This window comes from Dasypus novemcinctus, chromosome 7 (genome assembly GCF_030445035.2).
Source record: "Dasypus novemcinctus isolate mDasNov1 chromosome 7, mDasNov1.1.hap2, whole genome shotgun sequence".
NCBI lineage: Eukaryota > Metazoa > Chordata > Mammalia > Cingulata > Dasypodidae > Dasypus > Dasypus novemcinctus.
The window spans coordinates 36750713-36772855 of NC_080679.1; the positions used below are offsets into that span (position 1 = coordinate 36750713).

General features: G+C 39.8%; 1 protein-coding gene and 1 non-coding gene across 4 annotated transcripts in view; both read left to right on the forward strand.

The window, feature by feature from the left end:
- Nucleotides 1-488: 488 nt before the first annotated feature.
- PLEKHM3 (pleckstrin homology domain containing M3) overlaps nt 489-22143 on the forward strand; it is a 239696-nt gene continuing 218041 nt past the window's right edge. The window contains exon 1 of one of the 3 annotated variants that reach the window (XM_058300272.2): nt 489-1153. The gene's annotated coding sequence lies outside the window, so the exon portion shown is untranslated. The remainder of the gene's footprint in view (nt 1154-22143) is intronic. The other 2 variants (XM_004458144.4, XM_058300273.2) reach the window with 2 other exon arrangements.
- Nucleotides 2453-2559, forward strand: LOC111764068 (U6 spliceosomal RNA). Its single transcript, XR_002796770.1, has one exon. It is a non-coding gene; the product is annotated as a U6 spliceosomal RNA (small nuclear RNA).

A 22143-nucleotide genomic window follows, 5' to 3' on the forward strand; every position in this document is an offset into this window, starting at 1 on the left:
CTATCCGTTGAGCCAAATCTGCTTCCTGCTATTGGAACTTTTTGATTACTGATTCAATCTCTTTACTTGCTTTTGTTCTATTGAGTTCTTCTATTTCTTCTTGAGTCAGTTTAGGTAGTTTGGGTGCTTCTAGGAATTTGTCCATCTCATCTAAGTTATATAATTTGCTGGCATACAGTTGTTTCTAGTTTCCTCCTATAATCCGTTTTATTGCTGTAAGGTCAGTAAGAAAGTCCATCCTTTCATTTCTGGTTTTCTCCCTCTGCTTGCTTTGGTATTAATTTTCTCTTCTTTTTCTACTTCCTTCAGGTGTGAAGTTAGGTTACGGATTTGAGACCCTTCCCCTCCCTCTTCCCTCCCCCTCCTTCTTCTTCCCTCCCCCTCCTTCCTCTTCCCTCCTCCTCCTCCCCTTCCCTCCCCCTCCTCCCCTTGCCCTCCCTTCCGTCTCCCCACCCCCCCCCTTCCCCTGCACCAGGGCCAGAGATTGAAACTGGGACCTTGTACATGGGAAGCTGGCAGTCAACCACTGAACCACAGTGGCTTCCCTGAGTTGGTTTTATCACTTGTTTTGCTTGCTGTTTGATTTTTATCTCTAAACCTAGAGAAATGAGAAGCAATCTACAGGTTCAAATGTCCAATTTTCACGAAGCACTTATCTGGGCATTTCTGTTAGACAAGGGAATTGCTAAGAAAAAAAGAAACCCAAAAAACAGGTCGAGTTCTGGGTACGTTCCAAGTGAATTTTCCCATTGCAAACATCTATTTTGACTTTGGGAGGAGCAGTGAAGGAGACTCCGCAGCCCACACTACCGTTTTCACAATTTTGTGGGAGATAAGAACTGTGTATATAAAAACAAAGAGATAAGCAGGACTGGTGGGGGCGGTCAGGTCCCGCCCGCTGGCCAGGTCCCTCTAACGAGGAAAAGTGTCGCGGCTTGGAACCTTGTGTGTCCAGGTCTCTTTTCCCGGGCTGCTTCGGGGGAAGCATTTAGGAGTAGGACCGCGAGGAGCCGCTTGTAAACAGAGCGCCGGCCGGGTTGGGTCTGCTGCCAGAATGGTTGTCACCGTGAGGCACCAGCACGGCGGATGCCCAGCCCTGGTCCGGAGTTGACTGCAGGCCCGTCTGGTGAGGGGAGAAGCAGCCGCCGACCAGGTGAGCATCTGCCCTCGTCTATGCTGCCTGGCTGGCCAGTGGGGGAAGGGTGACAGCATTGTAAATAGCCTAGAACCCCTGGGGTAGCGGTGATTTGGCTGTTTTTTCCATGCTCCGGTTTTTATTTCATATCGGAGACTGCACTGTAATGCAATTGGATTATGGGCGGGGAGGGGGATTACATGATGAAATACCTGCTTATTTATGTGAATCAGGTATATAATGTAAGCTGAAATAGCTGCTCTTGGTCTATGCTGCTGTTTTCAGTGTTCTTTCCCCGCCCTTGGTTATAGAAACCAAACCTCATCAGATCTCTTAGTTTACATCAACCTGGGGCTCCCAGGGAAACAAACAATTGTTTCTTCTGTCAACTCTGCCCTTTTTTAATGTATAGCAAATGACACCATATAACTGATGACAAGCATGATTTGGTTTTGTCATGAGAGGATTATTAAACTAAAAAATTCAGGATAAAGACATTTCACACCCACCCCTCAAATAAAATAAATTACTACTGGGCTATAAAATTTAATGACAAATTGAGACCAGTGTTGATGTGTATCTTGCAAAGCAGGGCAAATCTGAACATTCCAGGTTAAACAGAGATTGAGCCACGCTGTCATAAACTTACTTAGAAGTTTTTTTTTTCCTCTTTTTCTTTTTTTCTCCTTGTAAGGAGCGCTAGAGAAACACTTTTTTTTTTCTGTTTAATATTTTTAATTTCAATAACCATAGTGAATTGTGATTTGTATTTATAAGTATTTTATTATAAAATACCACTAGCAAATTGTAATTAATGTACCTAAAATAAAATTCAAGGTGATTTTCATTTTATTAAGCCCAAGAATACCTTAACAAAAACTGGGCAATTCATATAGCCTCTAAAAGGTCGGTAGATATGTGTCCTCTTGGTCACATGGTATGACTTTTAGTTGAAGAATATTAGGTTCAATTGTACATGGAGAAATGTTTTAAAATTGTGCACATTGAAGAAATAATATTAATACCTGATGGTTGGTCTTTCCAATGAATTTTTTTCATATTTAGTAGTTCACAGGAAGAACTATAAAGCCACACTACCTAGGTTTGACTTCCTGCTTGGCAACTGCCTAGTTGTGTAACCTTGGCGAGCTTACTTAACCTTGCCATAAGTCAATTTCCTCTTCTGTAAAATGGGAATAATAATAGTATTGATCTCATAGGATTAAATGAGTTAATATTTTAAGGTGTGTAGAACAGTGCCTAGCATATAGTAATTGCTATATATGTGTTTATTTATACATACATTTAAAAAATACTGTGCTCACTTTGGCACCACATATACTAAAATTGGAAAGATGCAGAGAAGAGTAGCATGGCCCCTGCACAAGAATGACACACAAATTCATGAAGCATTCCATATTTGAAAAATAAAAACCCCACCAGTCTTGGCAAAGTTTTATGTTCAAAATCCTTATTTGTGTGCAGCAGCCCCATCCACAGTTGCCTTTGCATTTGTGAAAATGCAACTCTGGCAGTAATATTCATTTAGCTGGTAAATTCATGCAATTAAGATTTATCATAAAGAGCATGAAAAAAGACATCGAAGACTCTATGGTAGGCAGAATTCTAAACATGCCTCCTACCCCAAGACTCCATGTTCCAGTCCTTGGAATACTTGAGTATGATACCCCTCCCTTGATAATGTTTTATAGTACCGTTGACCCTGGGCCTAATCTAATCACAGGAACCTATAAAAGTGGAGAACTTTCTCTGACTGGGATCAGGAGGGGAAATTAGAGAAATGTAAAGCATGAGGACTCAACATCTGTTGCTACTTTGAAGATGCTTCGAAGATGACCTAAGAGGGAATGCGGACAATGCTAAGTCATTATAGTAGCCTACAATTGCTGAGGGTGGCTCCCTGTCTGATGGCCAGTGAGGAAATGGGAACCTCAGTATTAGGGCTGCAAGGAATTGGATTCTGCCAACAACCTGAATGAATCTGGAACAAGGTTCTTAACCAGAGCCTTCATATAAGAACATAGCCTGGCTAACACCTTGATTTCAGCCTTGTGAGAACAACCCTGAGGAGAGAATGCAAACAAACCACCTGGACTTCTGACTTTCATAACTATGAGAAAATAAATGGATGTTATTTTAAGCCACTAAGTTTGAGGTAATTTGTTATACATCAATAGAAAACTAATAGAGACTCCAACAGAAAAATGGGTAAAAGATATGGGTAAAAGAGAAACATGAATGGCTAATAGACATAGGGAAGTACTGCCTTCCTCCAATAATCAAAGAAATAAAACCTGAAACAACACCAAGACACCATTTGTTTTAGTTTCCTGGGCTGCTTAAAGCAGATACCATGAAATGAGTTGCTTTTGTGGTGTTGTTGTTTTTGAGATACTTTGGGCCAGAGACTGTATGCAGGACCTTGTATATGGGAAGCCAGCACTCAACCATTGAGCCACATTGGCTTCTCTGAATTGGATTTTTCATTTGTTTTGCTTGTTCTTTGTTTTTCTTTCTCAGGAGGCATCAGAACTGAACCCAGGACCTCCCATGTGGGAGTTGGGTGCTCAATTGCTTGAGCCACATCTGTTCCTGAGTTGGCTTTTAACAATGGGAATTTATTAGCTTACAGTTTTGAGGTTGAGAAAAATGTCCAAATCAAGACATCATCAAGTTGATGCTTTCTTCCTGAAGACTGGCTGCCAGTGATCCTTGACTCCTCTGCCACATGGCAAGGCACTTGGCAGCATTTGCTGGTCTCTTCCTTCTTTTCCAGGTTTCTTTGCTTTCAGCTTTTGCTTCTGTGGCTCTTTCTCTCTATTCATTCCATTTATAAAGGACTCCAGTAGGAGGATAAGACCCACCCCAAATGAGGTGGGTCACACCTTAACTGAAGTAGCCTCCTCAAAAGGTCCTATTTACAATGGGTCCCCACCCAAAGGAGTGGATTAAATTTAAGAAGATTCCTTTCTGGGGTTTATACAGCTTCACACCACCACACCATTTTTCCAGCTCTCAAATTTACATAGTTGGTTTTTTTTAAAATTATAATCCTCTGTATCAGTGATAATACAGTGGATCAGGCATTGTCAAATGCTGTGAGGGACTGAATATTATGAAAAGCCTTACATTTTCTACCCTTTGTCCCAGTAATTCCAGTTCTATGAATCTATCCAAAGGAGCTTAGGAGAAATATTTTAAAAGTCAAAAGAAATATAACTTTGTTTAGAAAAGTCAAATATTAGAAACAGCCTAAATACCACCAAGAGGAGAACAGTTAGATAAATTGTGGTGTCATAAAAAAATACAGAACTATACAGACATTACAAAAGGCTTGGAAAGATACCTACCAAATACTGCTAAGTAGGGGGAAAATAGGATAGAGAACAGTATATACAATGTACTATCAACTATGTTTAAAACAAAAAAACTTATATACTAATATTCATAACAGCTCTGTCAAAATAGAGAACAAACCAGATGTTCATCAACTGATGAATGGATAAACAAAATATGGTATCTCCATACAATGAAATATTATCCAGTCATAAAAAAGAATGAAGTATACTACAATGTGGGTGAACTTAGAAACCACTCTAATAAGTGAAAGAAACCAGACACAAAAGTCCACATTATGTGTGATTCCATTTATCCAGAATAGACAAATCTAGAGAGACAGAAAGCAGATTAATGGTTGTCAGGGGCTGGGGGTGGGGTGGCAGAGAAAGACTGACTGCTTAAAGGGTATGGGTTTTCCTTTTGGGGTAATGAAAATATTCTGGAACTGAGTGGTGGTGATGGTTGCACAACATTATGAGTACACTGAATGTCACTAAAGGGTACACTTTAAAATGGTAAAAATGTGGATTTTATCACCAAAAAAAAAGATCTGCATAGGAAGAGGGCTGAAAGTGTGTTTCACTTTGGAGACAGTGTGTTTCTTTTATTGGAGGGTGAATAGGTATTGTTTATTTTTCCCTTTTATACTTTCCTGTATTTTCAAAATATTTAACAGTAAGAATGTAATACTTTTTTATAATCACAAAAGAAACATTATTTTAAAAGTAATAAGTCCTATGCTATTTTCCAGTGAAGTAGTGAAGATAATAAAAATGTATAAACAACTTAAATATGTGGGAAAAAGTTCTACTTAAAAATAATGAGATAAAAATGATAAATATTGTTAGATTAAAAATAAAGTTGGATAAATTATTCTGGCTAAGGTTATCAGTAAAAGCTTTGTGGTAGAGGAATCACTAAATATTATACTGAAGAAAAATAAGAAGACTCGTAGTTGAATTTTCATTAAAATTCTTTGTTTTCTTACAGACTGATAGCTTTTAAGCCTTAGGGTATAAATCCAGGTTAATTGTGCAAGTGGAGGACAAAGAACTATGAACAATGTATAACCATTTGTGACCCGATCCTCGTCCCCCCATAAAAGACCCTTGCATATTATGACTAGGTAAACCAAGCTGGGCCTAGGCCAGTAGCATCTGCATTAAAAACATCCAAAACTAATATTTATTGAATACTTATTAGATATTTGACTTTCCAGTTTAATCTTGTGTGCAGCCTTCGAATAAAACTTGAAGTCAGATCGTAGTTAAGCAGCAAGCAGGTATATGGGTGCTACTTTAATTTTTAGTTTCAGAAGATTGATTTTAATAGGAACATGGAAAAGGTTAGATCATTTGAACAGATTCTTTAAGATTCTCAAACACTAGGCAATTTCTAGGAGAACCAGGCCACTGCTACTCTTACTTTATTTTCTATCTTAGTTTCCCAGCTGCTAAAACAAATACTTAAGAATCGGTTGGCTTATGGTTTTGAGGCAAGGAGAAGTCCAAAGCTGAGTTGTCAGCAAGATGATGCTTTCTTTTCAAATCATCCGTGGCATTCTGGGACTCCCTGCCAGCGATCGTTGGTCCTTGGCTTTTCCAATGACATGGTAATGACCATGGCGGTGTCTTCTTTCTTTTCTGGGTTCTGTTGACTTCCAGCTTCTGGTTGCTCCCCTTAGCTTTTCTTTCTGTGTCCAATTTTCTTTGCTTATAAGGACTTCAGCCATATTTTAAGGTCTACCCTCATTCCAAGGTCCAATTAACAAATGGCTTTATACACACAGGATCAAGGGTTGGGACCTGAACTTGCCTTTTGTGGGAGACATGATTCAATCCTCAACATTTTCCTACTGGCTTCTTTCCCTATTTTCACCTCATCCTATTCTCCTACACTTCTAGAAAAGTACAGAAAGTACTGGCAAAATGCTGATTTGCTGCAGTGGAAATGTTAAACCTGAAAAGAAGAGGTAAGGAGGGATATCTAGACGGTATTGGTTCCCCTTAGAGTGAATTTAGTATTTGGTTCATATGTAGCTGAACTATATTCTGGCTTGGAGCTTCTGGTGCAAACAAAATAGTTCTAAGAACTGGGTATCAAGTGAGGGTGTGATAAAAATGAACAGCAGTAATAAATTCCATGCATTATGCTTTCTCTGTTATATTGGCTGCTGAGGATCATACCAGACAGATCCACCCCCTCTCCCCCATAAAAAACACATAATTTACCCTTGTGCTGATAATGATGTAAAAGCTTTGTTTGATCCATAAGTGTAATTAATCTTAATGGCAATATGAGTTGTGAGCAAAAACCAAAGGCAAAATATAGAGTCCATGGCATTGAGATATCAGGCATGCTATTTTCATTAACATTGTGTTGATTTTTCACATGCTCATTAGCTCTTAATTTTAGTTATGCATGTTAAATTAGATTCCCTAATTATTTGTCACATTTATGAGTATGGTAGAGATTTATTTATCCAGTTATCTTGATTAGTGTAACCAATTTATTATTAGTACAAACTAATGCTCTGTGTTGCTATATCCAGTTTATTTGGGGACATTTAACTAACTGGGAAGTGGCTAACTTTCCACTTCACCTTATGGCCTATGGATGTGATTTATAAATGGGGATTTTCAGTCACAGAACAGGGAACATGTATTATAAGTTAGAAAAAGTCAGATTTAATCTCCAGGAAATTAGCTAAGTGATCTCCTCCCACGTGTTCTTGATCCACTTTTATAAGCTCTCTAACTTTTCCAGAACAACTTATCATTCACTCTCAGGGATTCATTAATTCCACAAGTAAGGATTAACTACTTGCTTTTTGCCATGGCACTGTGTTTAGAGCCAGGAGTACAGTTTTGAACAAGAAGATAAAATCCTTGCCCACATGAAGCTGTAGTTTAGTTGAGGAGACAAATAAGTAAACAGGGCATTTTAAAATAGCAAGAAAAGCATATTAGTGGAGAAAATCAGGGTGCTAAGTATATAAAAGGAATATTCAAAAATGGATGTGGGAGATGGGGAAGAGTTTTTTGAAGAAGTGGTACCTTAGCAGAACCCTGAGGGCTGAATCAGAATGAGCCAGGTTGGGGTGGGATGAGTGGGGGAAGGGATGAGGTGATGGTGGGAAAAAGTGTTCCAGCCAGAAGAAACAGGATGGGTGAGAGAGCATGTGGAAAATTCCAGTTTCTGTAAATTCTCTATGGCCAGAGATAGAGTGGGAATGTGGAGAGGGGAAGGAGATTCAGAAACTAAGCCCAGGAAGGTGTGTCCATGAGCTCTTAAAGGCGATGTTAAGGAGTGTATGGTTTATCCAGAAGGCAGTGGGGTTGCCTGGCATAAGGTTTTAGTTGATCTTCATTTCAGAAAGCCCACTTTGGCTGCAGTGTGGTGAATGGCTTAGAGGAGGACAAGACTAAAGAGAAGAAGACTGGATGGGTGAGGACTGAACTGAGGTGGTAATGATGAGGAGAAGGTGATAGATTTGGCAGGTAGTGTAGAGGTAGAATTAATATGTCTTTCTGATTTGGAGTGATTGTAGGCAAGGGAACTGGCAGGGTCAAGGCTGAAGGTCATCTTTCTGGGATGGATGATCATGTCCTCCACTGTATGAAAATGTCAGGAGGAGGCAAGTTTGAGGAGAGAATGAGTAGTTTTGTGCATATTAGGAGTTAGGGCACAGTCAAAAAAAGGCAGTTGCATGTGTGGGTCTAAAACTCAAGAGAGCAGTTTGTACCTGTCTCCCACATGGATTGCAGCCAGAGCCACAGGATTGGAGAGCATCATTCAAAGGGAGGGCAGAAGAGAAATTAAATAGGACGGCTCTGGAAAAAATGGAGGAATGCCCACATTTATGATATGGGTGTAGGAAGGGTAACCCATTGAGGGCACAGAGACGAGCATCCATAGATATTTGTTTTTTTTAATTTTTAAAATTTTTTTAAATTTTTAAAAATTTATTTCTCTCCCCCCCACCCCAGTTGTTTGCTCTCTGTGTCCATTCGCTGTGTGTTCTTCTGTGACTGCTTCTATCCTTATCAGCGGCACCAGGAATCTGTGTCTCCCCTTGTTGTATCAGCTCTCCATGTGTGCTGCGCCATTCTTGGGCAGGCTGCAGTTTCTTTCACTCTGGGTGGCTCTCCTTATGGGGCGCACTCCTTGCGCATGGGGCTCCCCTATGCGGGGGCACCCTGCATGGCACGGCACTCCTTGTGCGCATCAGCACTGCACATGGGCCAGCTCCACACAGGTCAAGGAGGCCCAGGGTTTGAACCACGGACCTCCCATGTTATAGGCAGACGCCCTATCCATTGGGCCAAGTCCGCTTCCCATCTATAGATAAAAGAGGCATGCCAGAAGAGACTGCATCAGGGAATTCAGGAGAGCAGTGCAAACAGAGGGTGTTTAGCAGGTCAAATGTTACTGAGAGGTCAGGTCAGATAGGGAGTGAAAAGTGTCTTCTGGGTTTAGCACCAAGGAAATTGTTCCTGACTTTGCTAGAGCAGTTTTAGCTGGGGCAAAACCAGTTGCTTCTGAGGAAAGAATGAATGGGCTGGGAAAAGTGGTATTAGAAAGTTTAAAGAACAAGTTTCTTAAAGAAACTTGGAAGGAACGGGAGAAGGGGGGAAAGTATCCTAGATGGAGAGGAACTTTAGGCAAGGGAGGTTTTCTTAGTTATTTTTTCTTCTTTGAGAAGAGATAGGACCTTAGCATATTGAAATGCTAAGAAGGCCTTAATAGGGGAGGATATGGTAAGGACACAGGAACAAAAGGAGATTTTGATGGACCAAGGACCATCATGCTGCTGATTTTGTTCTTTGCCCCTCTTGAAATCACAGATTTGCTTAATTTTGGAGCTTCAAACTCCCCTGCCCATTCTCTGTTCCTTTTGAATTATCATACAGCACTTGTACCACTGAATTCCTACATCCTAAAGCCACCAGAAAAACAGATCCACAACTCATGCTGATTTGAACAATGCAGGAGGCACCGTTGAATAGATTGAAATCTTATCTCAGAGGTTCCCAAGCTGATTGGGGTCACCATTCTTTTGCACCAGATTGTTGGTTTATAATGAGGAAAGACCAAAGAGAATGTGGTAGCTCTTTCTCTGGTATAAAACGGGAATCTGCTTTGGAGTCCATAAAGCACTACATTATGTCATTCGATTCACTTTTCACAACCTTTGAAGAAGATAAGACACATATTCTTATTTGCCCTTTGTCACAGATAAAGTAACTGAAATTCAGATTTAATTGGCTTCCTCAGAATCTGGTAATAGCACATGGAAGTTTAACTCAGGTCCTTTAATTCTAGATCTTATGGTCCAAAAGCAGTCTCCCTTCACTGAAAGATTAGATACCTCTGGTATTTGATGTGGTGTCTGTATTTTCATTGTAGTATTGTAATATGCAACCTTGACATATTAGCCTTGACTTAAGAAATGAGACTGAAGGTTGTGGGTCAATTTCGTTATTTTGTTTGAATCTGAAAACCCATATACATTGATAATTGTCTTCCCTCTCCCCACCCAACCTCCCCAAAAGTTAAGGTGGTTTTAGAAGCAGCAATTTATTTGAACATGCCTTAACAGTTAAAATGTTTGTCTATGGTCATATCTAATTTGAAAATGTCTTTTAATTCTTTTGGCAGAAACACTTATTTGCAGGTTTTTTTTAAAGCAAACATTTTTACAAGTGTTTCTATTTATTGTCTAAAAGAAAAGTGATGTCTTAGGGAAACATTAGTAAAAGCTTTGGGCAATTAGGACTGTGTAAACACTTGTAGAAGCACTTCTTTGGCCTAAATGAAGTCACGGTTATTATACCCTTGCAAACATTCCAAGCAATGTGTTCATGCTCACTGAGAGAGTTGAGGTTAGCTGTTTAGTTGGGGAACAACTTTTAACTCTGTTTATTCGGGGACCTCTCACCGACATTCCCTTATAGAACATACAATGACACAGTAGTATTATAGAGGTGGTATTTTAGTAAATGAAGTATAAACTATTTCTCCAGGGTTTACGATGACATTTAGTAGTTAATTTTCTAAGTAGTCAGATTAAAAAACAAAGATTTAAAAATAAATTTTAAGTTGCTTGTTTTCCACACTAAGATTAAAACACTATGTTTAAACTTTCACCATGTTATCTTAGGGTAATTAATTTGCTCTGAATTGCCAGAAGGACTACATATGCATTTTAGAGTCTTATTTACACCCATTTACAAGTGATATTATCTTAGACAATTACTTCATCTCTTTATTTATTTATTTATTTTAAAATTTAATTTCCCCCCCTCCCCTGGTTGTCTGTTCTTGGTATCTATTTGCTGTGTCTTGTTTCTTTGTCCACTTCTGTTGTCGTCAGCGGCACGGGAAGTGTGGGCGGCGCCATTCCTGGGCAGGCTGCACTTTCTTTTCACGCTGGGCGGCTCTCCTTACGGGCGCACTCCTTGCGCGTGGGGCTCCCCCACGCAGGGGACACCCTTGCGTGGCACGGCACTCCTTGCGCGCATCAGCGCTGCGCATGGCCAGCTCCACACGGGTCAAGGAGGCCCGGGGTTTGAACCACGGACCTCCCATATGGTAGACGGACGCCCTAACCACTGGGCCAAAGTCCGTTTCCCTACTTCATCTCTTTAAATCTCAGCTTCTTTATCTGTAAAGTGGTACTACTAATAATAGCAGCTTTCTCATACTGTTGAGGATTTAACAACATAATGCAGGTAAAGGGCATCACATAATAGCTGGCCTTTAATGAGGACTCAATAAATATTAGATATGACTCTTTAATCATGATCTTAGGAATTTAAAAACTACTCTTGCTTTGTTTTTAAATATTTTATTAAACATATTCTTTTTTTAAAAAAAAAAGATTTATTTACTTGTCCACCTCCCCCATTGTTTTGCATTCACTGTCTGCTCTCTGTGTCTGTTCGCTGAGTGTCTCTTTTTGTTGTGTCATCTTGCTACACCAGCTCTCTGCACAGGCCAGCACTCCTGCGTGGGCCAGCACTCCGCATGGGCCAGTTCGCGGCACTGGCCAACTTGACTCCAGGAATCAAACCCTGGACCTGCTATATGGTAGGCAGTAGCCCAGACGCTTGCGCCACATCCAGTCCCCACATATCATTCTTCATTTGACAGGTGCCCATCCATATGAAGGGAATCCTCTGCAGGATGTTCTTTATTTAAAAGAATTTAGGGACGTGGCTTAACTGATAGAACATCCGTCTACCATATGGAGGGTCCAGGGTTCAATCCCCAGGACCTCCTGACCCGTGTGGCGAGCTGGCCCACGCGCAGTGCCGATGCGTGCAAGGAATGCCATGCCACGCAGGGGTGCCCCCCACATAGGAGAGCCCCATGCACAAGGAGTGCACCCTGTAAGGAGAGCCACCCAGCGTGAAAAAGTACAGCTCATCCAGGGTTGGCACCACACACATGGAGAGCTGATGCAGCAAGATGATGCAACAAAGAGATGCAGATTCCCGGTGCTGCCAGATAATGCAAGCGGACTTAGAAGAACACACAGCGAATGGACACAGAGAGCAGACAACGAAGGGGAAGGGGAGAGAAATAAATAAAATAAATCTTAAAAAAAAATAAAGTAAAAGAGTTTAGTACAGTAATAGTTCCTGAGAACTGGCAACTGTTTGAGCCCCAACTATTGTATGCCTATTATCCTAATGTAAGATCAAAACAGTCAAAGAGGGACTTGGCCCAGTGGTTAGGGCGTCCTTCTACCACATGGGAGGTCCACGGTTCAAACCCCAGGCCTCCTTGACCCGTGTGGAGCTGGCCCATGCACAGTGCTGATGCGTGCAAGGAGTGCTGTGCCATGCAGGAGTGTCCCTGCGTAGGGGAGCCCCACGCACAAGGAGCGTGCCCTGTAAGGAGAGCTACCCAGCGTGAAAGAAAGTGCAGCCTGCCCAGGAATGGTGCCACACACATGAAGAGCTGACACAACAAGATGACGCAACAAAAAGAAACACAGATTCCCGTGCCACTGACAACAACAGAAGTGGACAAAGAAGAACACGCAGCAAATAGACACAGATAACAGACAACCGGGGTGGGGGTAGGGGAAGGGGTGAGAAATAAAAAAAAAAAAAAAACAGTCAAAGAAATAGGGACCAATCAGAGCTCTAGGATTCAACTCCAGAATGTAAAAACGCTTTCCATATGATGAAAGTCCATAATTAATTTAAACCCAGTTTGGAAGAAGAAAAGGTAGTTGCCACTGTTCTTATCCTTTATACTTTATAATCGTTACCTTTGACCTGTCTGATGGGCAGAGATTTTTTTGGTCTGCAAGTTGTACATAGTTAAATTACGACTCCATCCTGTTATTTTGCCTTACCTTGTGCTTATCTTTGAGGGTCAAAGACAGTGTTTTGTCTGCCTTTGCCAGCCTTGCTAGTTTCCTGACAGAATTGCTATAAAACTGCTTGGTAGTCAAGGTCATTGGCAGAGAATATGTGGAGATTAAATACCAGAAGGAAGGAGGGGTCATGGATGCAGCCCATCACCACTGAGTGCATCTTCTTTGCCATTAAGAGGTGACTTGCTCTTTGCTTATCAGGCCTATGGTACTCTCAGGTGCTATTTAACAAAGACCCATTTTCACTTTTTAGCAAGTACAAGAGCAGTAGAGAAAGAAAACAATTAGTTAATTCTCATTCACGTTCACCCTAAGGACCCATAGAACTGGCTGTGTGAATATGTGCTAATCCATAAGCTGGTTGTTGTCTTGAAGGTTAAAGGGTATAGATAATTCTCTCTTTTGCTAATCAGCAATAGGAAGTGAAGCAACTGCTCATTTCCCAGGCACCTTCCAGCAAGGGCCTTCTTGTTGACCAGCATCTGTGGGCCAGGACAACTTGGGCAGCTTGTGAAGAAGCTGTCTCCACTCTTGACTTCCATATGTGCCATTGTTAGTTACTTAGAACCCAGTCTTTGTAGGGACCTTTGAGGCTGTTACTATAGGTTGTCAGTGTCACACCAGAAGAAGGGTTATTACTGGAATAGTTATGATAGGTTTTGTTTGTATGTTTATTTAGTTCCTTTGTCTTTTGTTTCTTTCAAATGAAGCCATCTCTGTATACATGGTGTTTTAATTTATTAGCTGCTAAAACAAGTACTGTGTAATGGATCAGCTTCACAACAGGAATTTATTGATTCATGAATTCAAAGGCCAGAAGGTTTGGGGTTGGTATCTGCTGGCAGGCTGGCAATCACTGGGGTTCCTGGCTTTTCTGTCACATAGCAATGCACATGGTGGTGTTGTCTTTATTTTTCTCCTCTGGGTTCCATTGACTCCTGGCTCCTGGCTGCTCCCTGTGGCTTCTTTCTCTCACTGTCACTCTGCTTATAAACGACTCTAGTAATCCGGATTAAAGCTCACCGTGATTTAGTTGGGCGACACCTTAACTGAGGTAACAGCTTGAAGAGATTTTATTTGCAATGGGTCCATACCCACCAGAATATGGACCAAGACCAGGTCCAAACTGGGTTACACAATGAAAATCTACATGTCATTTAATTGTGTTTTATCATCAGTAATGATTCCTTGCTTGTATTCCCATAACACCTTTTGCATACCTTTGTTAAGGCACTTTACACTTGATTTTTTTTTTTAAGATTTTATTTTTTATTTATTTCTCTCCCCTTCCCCCCCATTGTCTGCTCTGTGTCCATTTGCTGTATGTTCTTCTGCGTCCGCTTGCATTATCAAGCGGCACTGGGAATCTGCCTCTCTCTTTTTGTTGCGTCATCTTGCTCTGTCATCTGTCTGTGTGCATGGTGCCACTCCTGGGTAGGCTGAGCTTTTTTTCACACAGGGTGGCTCTTCCTTGCAGGGCACACTCTTTGCACATGGGGCACCCCTACACAGGGGCGCCCCTGCATGGCACAGCATTCCTTGCACGTGACAGCACTGCATGTGGGCCAGCTTACCACACGGGTCAGGAGGCCCTGGGTATTGAACCCTGGACCCTCGATATGGTAGGTGAATGCACTATCAGTTGACCCACGTCCATTTCCCACACACTTGATTTTTTGTCTGTTCTCAGCTTGCTATTAAGCTTGTTGAGAGCAGGAGATATGTTTTGTGTCGATAGCATCTAACATACTCTGTCCTCTGTAAATGATGGTTGGGTATAAGTGGTTGTGTGTTTAGGAATCAGTTAACTTCTAGTAGAAATAGTAAACATTTTAGACTTTAGAAAGTGCTTTGACATACATCATCTCATTTGTACTTCTCGGCTCTTTAGGGTAGATGAGTCAGGCATTGGCAAGATTTCCATTTTGCAGATAAGGAGGACCCAGTGGCCCTGAGTCAGGCTGACTTGCTGAAAAGTCATTCAGTTTGAAGGCAGTGCTGGGTTATGAACCCTTTCCTGGTGTCAGAAGTCTGTTTACTTTCCATTGCCACGCCTCAGTCACACTGAATAGACTCAGTACGTAGTCTGGTGTGGCTCCTAGATTGGATTCAACCTCCCTACTCTTTGTCTATGGTCTTTCTAATATCGGGGCCCCTGAGTGAAGTAAGGTGATTTAAAAGGTAATTGAACTTATATGGCCCACAGGACTCAGGAACTGAATAGGGATTCCAAGGAGGGTTTTTTTTTTCCCCATGGGGCTTGGGACTGACAATAGATGAGTCCTCTTGGTCTCTCTTTTATCATCTTTAAAATAATCCTTTCTGTAAATCTACAACTGCTCTAAAAAATAAATAAAGTTGTTTAGAAAGGGGAACAACAAAGAAAGTAGATAAATGGAACTGCCTCAAAATTCAACACTTTTGTACCTCAAAGGACTTTGTCAAAAGGATGAAAAGGCAGCCGACTCATTGGTAGAAAATATTTGGCAATCACATATCCAATAAGGGTTTAATATCTATGATATATAAAGAGATACTACAGCTCAACAATAAAAAGTCAAATTCCTGATTAAAAATGGGCCAAGACTTGAAAAGACAGTTGTCCAAAGAAGAAATACAGATGGCGAAGAAACACATGAAAAAATGTTCAACATCACTAATGATTAGGGAAATGCAAATCAAAGCTACAGTGAGATATTATTTCATACCTGTTAGACTGGTCACTATTAAAAAGTAGGAAAACTGTAATGTTGGAGAGTATGTAGAGAGTTGCGACCACTTAGGGCACTGTTGGTGGCAATGTAGAATGGTATAGCCCATGAAGGACTGTTTGGCAGTTCCTAAGGAAGTTGAATATAGATTTGTCATGGGACCTGGCAATACCATTACTAGTTATATACCCAGAAGAACTGAGAGCAGTGACACAAATAGACATTTACCCACCAACGTTCATAGTGGTGTTATTCATGACTGCCAAAAGTTGGAAATAATCCGGGTGTCCCTCAACCAATGAATGGATAAATGAATTGTGGTGTATACACACGATGGAATATTATGCAGCAATAGGAAGAAATTAAGTAGTGAAGCCTTTAACAACATTGATGAACCTGGAGGACATTGTTTTGAGTGAAACAAGCCAGACACAGACACAGAAGGACAAATACTGTACAATTGCACTATTTTGAACTAAATATATTATGTAAACCCATGGAGTTAAAAATTGGAATATAGATCACCAGAAAATAGACGGAGGTAGAGAATGGAAAGCTGATGGTTAAAAGATTGTAAATCTTTGGAAATTAATGGAAATGGTGCGAGCACATCATGGTGTTTGTAACTAGCACACCTTTTACATGGGTATGACAGTGGTTGAAAAGGAAAGTCTAATGTACTAGAAAGAAAGCTAATAAATGTAACTGTATAACATAGTGAAGCCTCATGTAAAAAACAAATATGGTGATATTGCACATATAAAACTTTTTACAAAATATAAATACAAATAAACTAGAGAGAAGGAAACAATAGCAGGTATTATGGCAGGGGAAGCATAGAGAGATTGAGAGGTGATGAGTTTTGTTTGTTTGGTTTTTGTTTTTTAGTATTATTATTACTGAAATAATGAAAATGCTCTAAAAATGATTGAAGTGATGAAGGCACAACCATGTGATTATACTGAATAGCATTGATTGTACGCTTTGGATGATTTATGCTTTATTAATATGTATCAATAAAATATTTTTGTAAAAAATAAATTGGAGAGATAAAACAAATAACACCCCACATACACAAAAAAAGGTGCTCCTACTTTTCCCTGATGAGGTTGCTATAAGTATTTGTTAAGAAGTGTACCAAGCACTTTTTAAACCATACTCTAAACCATGCATGTGAAAGGTAGCAATGCTCCATAAAGCCAAGTGATTTTTCCTAAGTTAGCTCAATTTAAGGAGTTGTGTGAGACAACTGGGTAAAACTCAGTGCTGTATTGTTCGGAAGCACAGCCTCCATTATTCAGGCTCAAGCAGAAGATTCTAAATACTTATTTGAGCTGATGACATCCTTTAAATCTCCAGCTACTTCTTTTTTTGGGTATTTTGCTTGTTGGGGTTTCACTGTACCTCTCGGGGGTGAATGTCACATTTGTTGCACATTCATTTTTTGTATGTTTGTTTTTTAAGGATTTATTTATTTATTTCTCCCCCCTCCCTCCATTGTCTGCTGTCTGTGTCCATTCCCTCTGTGTTCTTCTGTTTCTGCTTGTATTCTCATTAGGTGGCTCTGGGAACTGATCCTGGGACCTTCCGGAGTGAGAGAGAGGTGATGATTCTCTTGCACCACCTCGGTTCCCTGATCTGCTGTGTCTCTTATTCTCTCTCCTCTGTGTCTCTTTTTATTGCGTCATCTTGCTATGCCAGCTCTCTGCGTGGGCCAGCACTCCTGCACGGGGCAGCCCTCCTCCTCAGGGCAGTACTCTGTGCAGGCCAGCATTCTGCGTGGTCTAGCTCGCCACACGGGCCAGTGTGCCTTCACCAGGAGGCCCTGGACATTAACCTCCTGTATGGTAGACAGGAGCCCAGTTGCTTGAGCCACTTCTGCTTCCCCACATTCATTGTTGTGGTTAGTCACATACGGCCCATTCCAGCTTGCTATCCTCATTTGGTACCCACATGTACCTAACCAGTTATTCCCTGTTGCAGTTGAAGGCCAACTCTAGCAACATGTGGTTTTTATGATGGAAGTTTTCACCTGCTTCACCTCAATCCCAGAATGAAGATAATTTGAGTGCTTCTTTTGCTTGTTTTTCAACCACTATTCCTTGCCATGGAGGCAAAGTGAGATGGAAAACATCGAGCCTGCATTTTTAGACGCTTGTATAACTGAAACCTGTGTCTGTTTTGTTTTCTAAAAGCAGGACATATTGCAACTCTGGTGATTTTATGAAAATGGGCTTCCCAACCAGAAGCTTTGGCTTTCCAATCCAGTGGCTGACACAGGGGCCTAATAACATTGCTGCCTGTAGCAACAGAACAATCTGAGATTTGAAGTGCCATACTTATATTGAGTTTGGTTTCTGGGAAAATATCTTAGGGCATCAAATGTCTCGATAATTTTGCAGGTGGAAAATAATAAACAAGTACAGAGATGTACTGAAAAATGCTTTAAATTGATTGTCTGGGGTATTTTAAAGGGAACACGTCATTACTGGTCTGAGAAAGAGCTTGAGCTCTAAGTCACTGGAAAATGAGACCAACCGAACTGATGATATTGTAATGGTTCACACAATAATTCCTAAGTGCTGTGTAGACGATTTTGTTTCTCTAAAAGGTCTGACTGAGGCCTTTGCTACCTGACTTTTGCCATGTTTTATTTTTAAATCCTGGCTTTGATAGTTTGGAAGCTTTCTTTACAAGAAAATTTTTAAAAGCTTAAGTCAGGGTAATGTTTTGGAAAGCATGTCAAGTTTTACTTAAAAGAGCTTATTGTAAACTCAAATATATTTCTACCAGAAAGCTAGAGTGGTAGTTATATTTACATATGTCAGTTCTTTGAAAACATGCTCTGTATGCAGTTATTTGTTCAATAAATATTTATTGACTACCCACTGTGTACTGGCCAGATCCCAGACCCAATGAGGGATATAAAAATGAAATAGTATGGAATCTTTGCTCTCAAGTTGCTATAAGTCCAGTAAGGTAAGAGATCATGACTGATGCTTCTTTTTTTTTCCTTCTCTTATACCTGTCAGTATTTTTCAGAGTTTTTATAATGAGTATTTCTTACTTTTAGATCTGGGAAAAACACTATACAAATTATTTTTAAAGGTGGTGTGCATAGCATGACAGTAGACCTCTCTTTTTAATTTGGATACAATGTAGCCATTTAAGATTCCCTTCAAGCCTTTGAAAATGGGATTCCATCTGTGTTTATAGTTACCAATCTTGTCTGAAAGACCTGTGAGCTATTTTTATGATGTCCATGCTTGCACTGTTTCCTTGTCTGCTGCTTGTGGCATGACATGCTAACATTAACTTTATCATGAAACACCATGAAAAATCATCTCTTGTAGTCTCATGGTCCAGAAAGGTCATATTACTAAGGTAAGGATTTTGCAGTGGATCCTTTACATTATGTAAATCTTGGTAAATTCTTAGTCAGCTGCCACCTTAACCAAAGTAAAGAACATGTGTGAACCACGTGTGCTGACAGTCCTTGCAATCATCCTTGTACTCATTTATGAAAATGGATCAACAGAAACAATTTATCCTAGGTGTCTTTGGCATTGCATTTTTCTTGCGCAGTCCAGCTGCTTCTAAAATTACATGGTCCCAGTCACCTCTCAGCACTCATTAACTTCTGATTACGAGTAATTTAGTCAAGTGGGAGGAAGTCAGCACTGGCATGCAGGGCGATTTACCATGCAGCTCTGGAGAACACAGTGTTTCTGTGTGGGCTGGGCTGATATTATTTCTCATATTTGCTTCTCCCTGTGTGTGTGTGGGGGTGTGCTATATTCATCCTGTTAGTTAGCCTTTCTTAATGAGTATGTAAATAGCAGGTTTCCTTGTTAGAAATAGCAATACAGTGGTTTTCCATCTTTTACTTTTTTTTTTTTTTGAGGTACTGGGGACTGGGGGTTGAACCCAGGACCTCATATGTGGGAAGCTGCCACTCAACCACTGAGCCATATTGGCTACCCTGAGTTGGGTTTTTCATTTATTTTTCTTGTTGTCTCTTTTTGTTTTTTTAAGGAGACACTGGGAACTGAAACTGGGACGTCCCTTGTGGGAGGCAGGTGCTCAACGCTTGAGCCACATCCATTCCCCATCCTTTTACATTTTGATGCATGCATGGAATTCTTTGGGTTGAGCTCTTTTATAACCTCACTGACAAATAGATCTCAGTTTCTCAATCTATTAAATAGGGGAAATACCCCCTTTTACAGAAAGAATGTTCTCTATATTAACAAGACAAAATGTCTAGAGGCCACTGCGTTTGGCTGAAAAGTAGCATATTATAAATAATTGATTGCTGACTTTGCCTATGTTGAGCTGATGAATCTTCCCAGGGAGAGCCAGGAGGCCATGGCTATAGAATGGGTGAGGTCCAATAGGTCCTAATTATACAGCAGTTTACATTTTTAAAGGCACATTGGAACAGCTATCTAGTAAATGATCCCATGCGAAGCAATTTGATGTTAGCAACTTTACTGGATATAGGTAACTGAGTGAGGCACTGGTTGGTTAAACAGTTTGCCGGAGGCCACCCAGCAAGTATGTGCTTGAGCCAGATTTAAAGAGAGTTCTAATTAGCTCTCAATTTCCAGTTTTGTGCTGAGACAAACCACACTGTCTCCACACACTGATTTACTCAGATTACTTTCTCAGAGGAAAATGTGTATCATTTTTGTCCTCTCTGAATATGTTGTTATCTTATTTTTATTTTATTTAAAATTTTAGTGTTTTTTTAAAAATCAATTTTATTGATACATATTAATAAAGCATACAGTCCATCCAAAGTGTATAATCAGTAGTTTTTGGTATTATCACATAGTTATGCATTAATCACTTCAGTCATTATTAGAGCATTTTCATTATTCCAATAATAATAATAATAATAATAAAAACCAGACAAACAAAAAAAGCTCTATCCCTTAAAAATCACCTCTCAGCCTCTCTATGCTTCCCGTCATACATAGCTGCTATTCTGTTTCCATCTTTCTAATTTACTTGTATTTATATTTTGTATAGATGGACTCAAATGTATTTTGTATAGATGGACTACAAATGTAGTACCATTTGTCTAGTATCTTTCACTTAGTATATTTCCTTTTATTATGCTTAATGGAAGATTATTAATATATTACTATACATTACTGTCCATATTTTGCTTTGGTTGTATTTTTGCCTGAGATAAACATCTTGTAACGTTAACGTCATTTGTTCAGTTTCAAAGAAAAACAGTTTTATATATGCAATATTACCCATATTTCACATAAGGTTTAGCTGTACTATACAGCCCCATGTTACGTTTTTAAGCTTTCCTTCTAGTAATATATAAGACCTTAGATTTTCCCTTTTAACCACTATCGTATCCATATATTAGCATTGCTAGTTACAAACACTATGATGTGCTTTCACCATTTCTATTCATTTTCAAAGGTTTATGCACAACCTTTTTACCAATTCTGCACAGATTAATTTGTTTATCCATTCATCGGTTGATGGATTCCTGGGTAGTTTCCATCTTTTGGCAATTGTGAATAATGTCACTGTGAACATCGGTGTGCAGATGTCTATTTGTGTCGCAGCTCTCAGTTTTTCTGGGTAGATACTTAGTGGTGGTCTTTCCTGGTTACATGGCAAATCTATATTCGCCTTCCTTAGGAACTGCCAAACAGTCCTCCACAGTAACTGTACCATTCTACATTCACACTAATAGTGAATAAGTATTCTTATCTCTCCATATCCTCTCCAACACTTGTAGTTTTCTGCCTTTTTAATAGTAGCTATTCTAATAAGTGTGAAATGATCTCTCATTATAGCTTTGACTTGCATTTCCCTAATCACTAGGAATGTTGAATATTTTTTCATGTGTTTTCACCATTTGCAGTTCTTCTTTGGACAAATGTCTATTCAAGTCTTTTGCCCATTTTTTAATTAGGTCATTTGTCTTTTTGTTGTTGAGTTGTAGCATCTCTTTTTATATCATGAATAATTAAACCCATGTCGAATGCCTTTTCTGCATAGATTGAGATGATCATGTGGTTTTTTCCTCTTCACTTTGTTAATATGGTATATTACGTTAATTGATTTTCTTATATTGAATTACCATTGCATACCAGGAATAAATCCCACTTGGTTGTGGTATATAGTTCTTTTGATAAGTTGTTGGATTCTGTTTGCAAGTATTTTGTTGAGAAATTTTGCATCTATGTTCATTAGAGAGATTGGTCTACAATTTTCTTTTCTTGTAGTATCTTTATCTGGCTTTGATATTAGGGTGATGTTGGCTTTATAAGATGTGTTGGGTAATTTTCTCTCCTCTAATTTTTTGGAAGAGTTTAAACAGGATTCATGTTAATTCTTGAAATGCTTGGTAGAATTCACCTGTACAGCTATCTGGTCCTGGGCATTTCTTTGTTGGGAGATTTTTGATGACTAATTCAATCTCTTAAATATGATTGTTTTGTTGAGTTCTTGATTTTTTTTTTAAGATTTATTTATTTACTTATCCGCCCTTCCCCCCCCCCCCCCCCCCC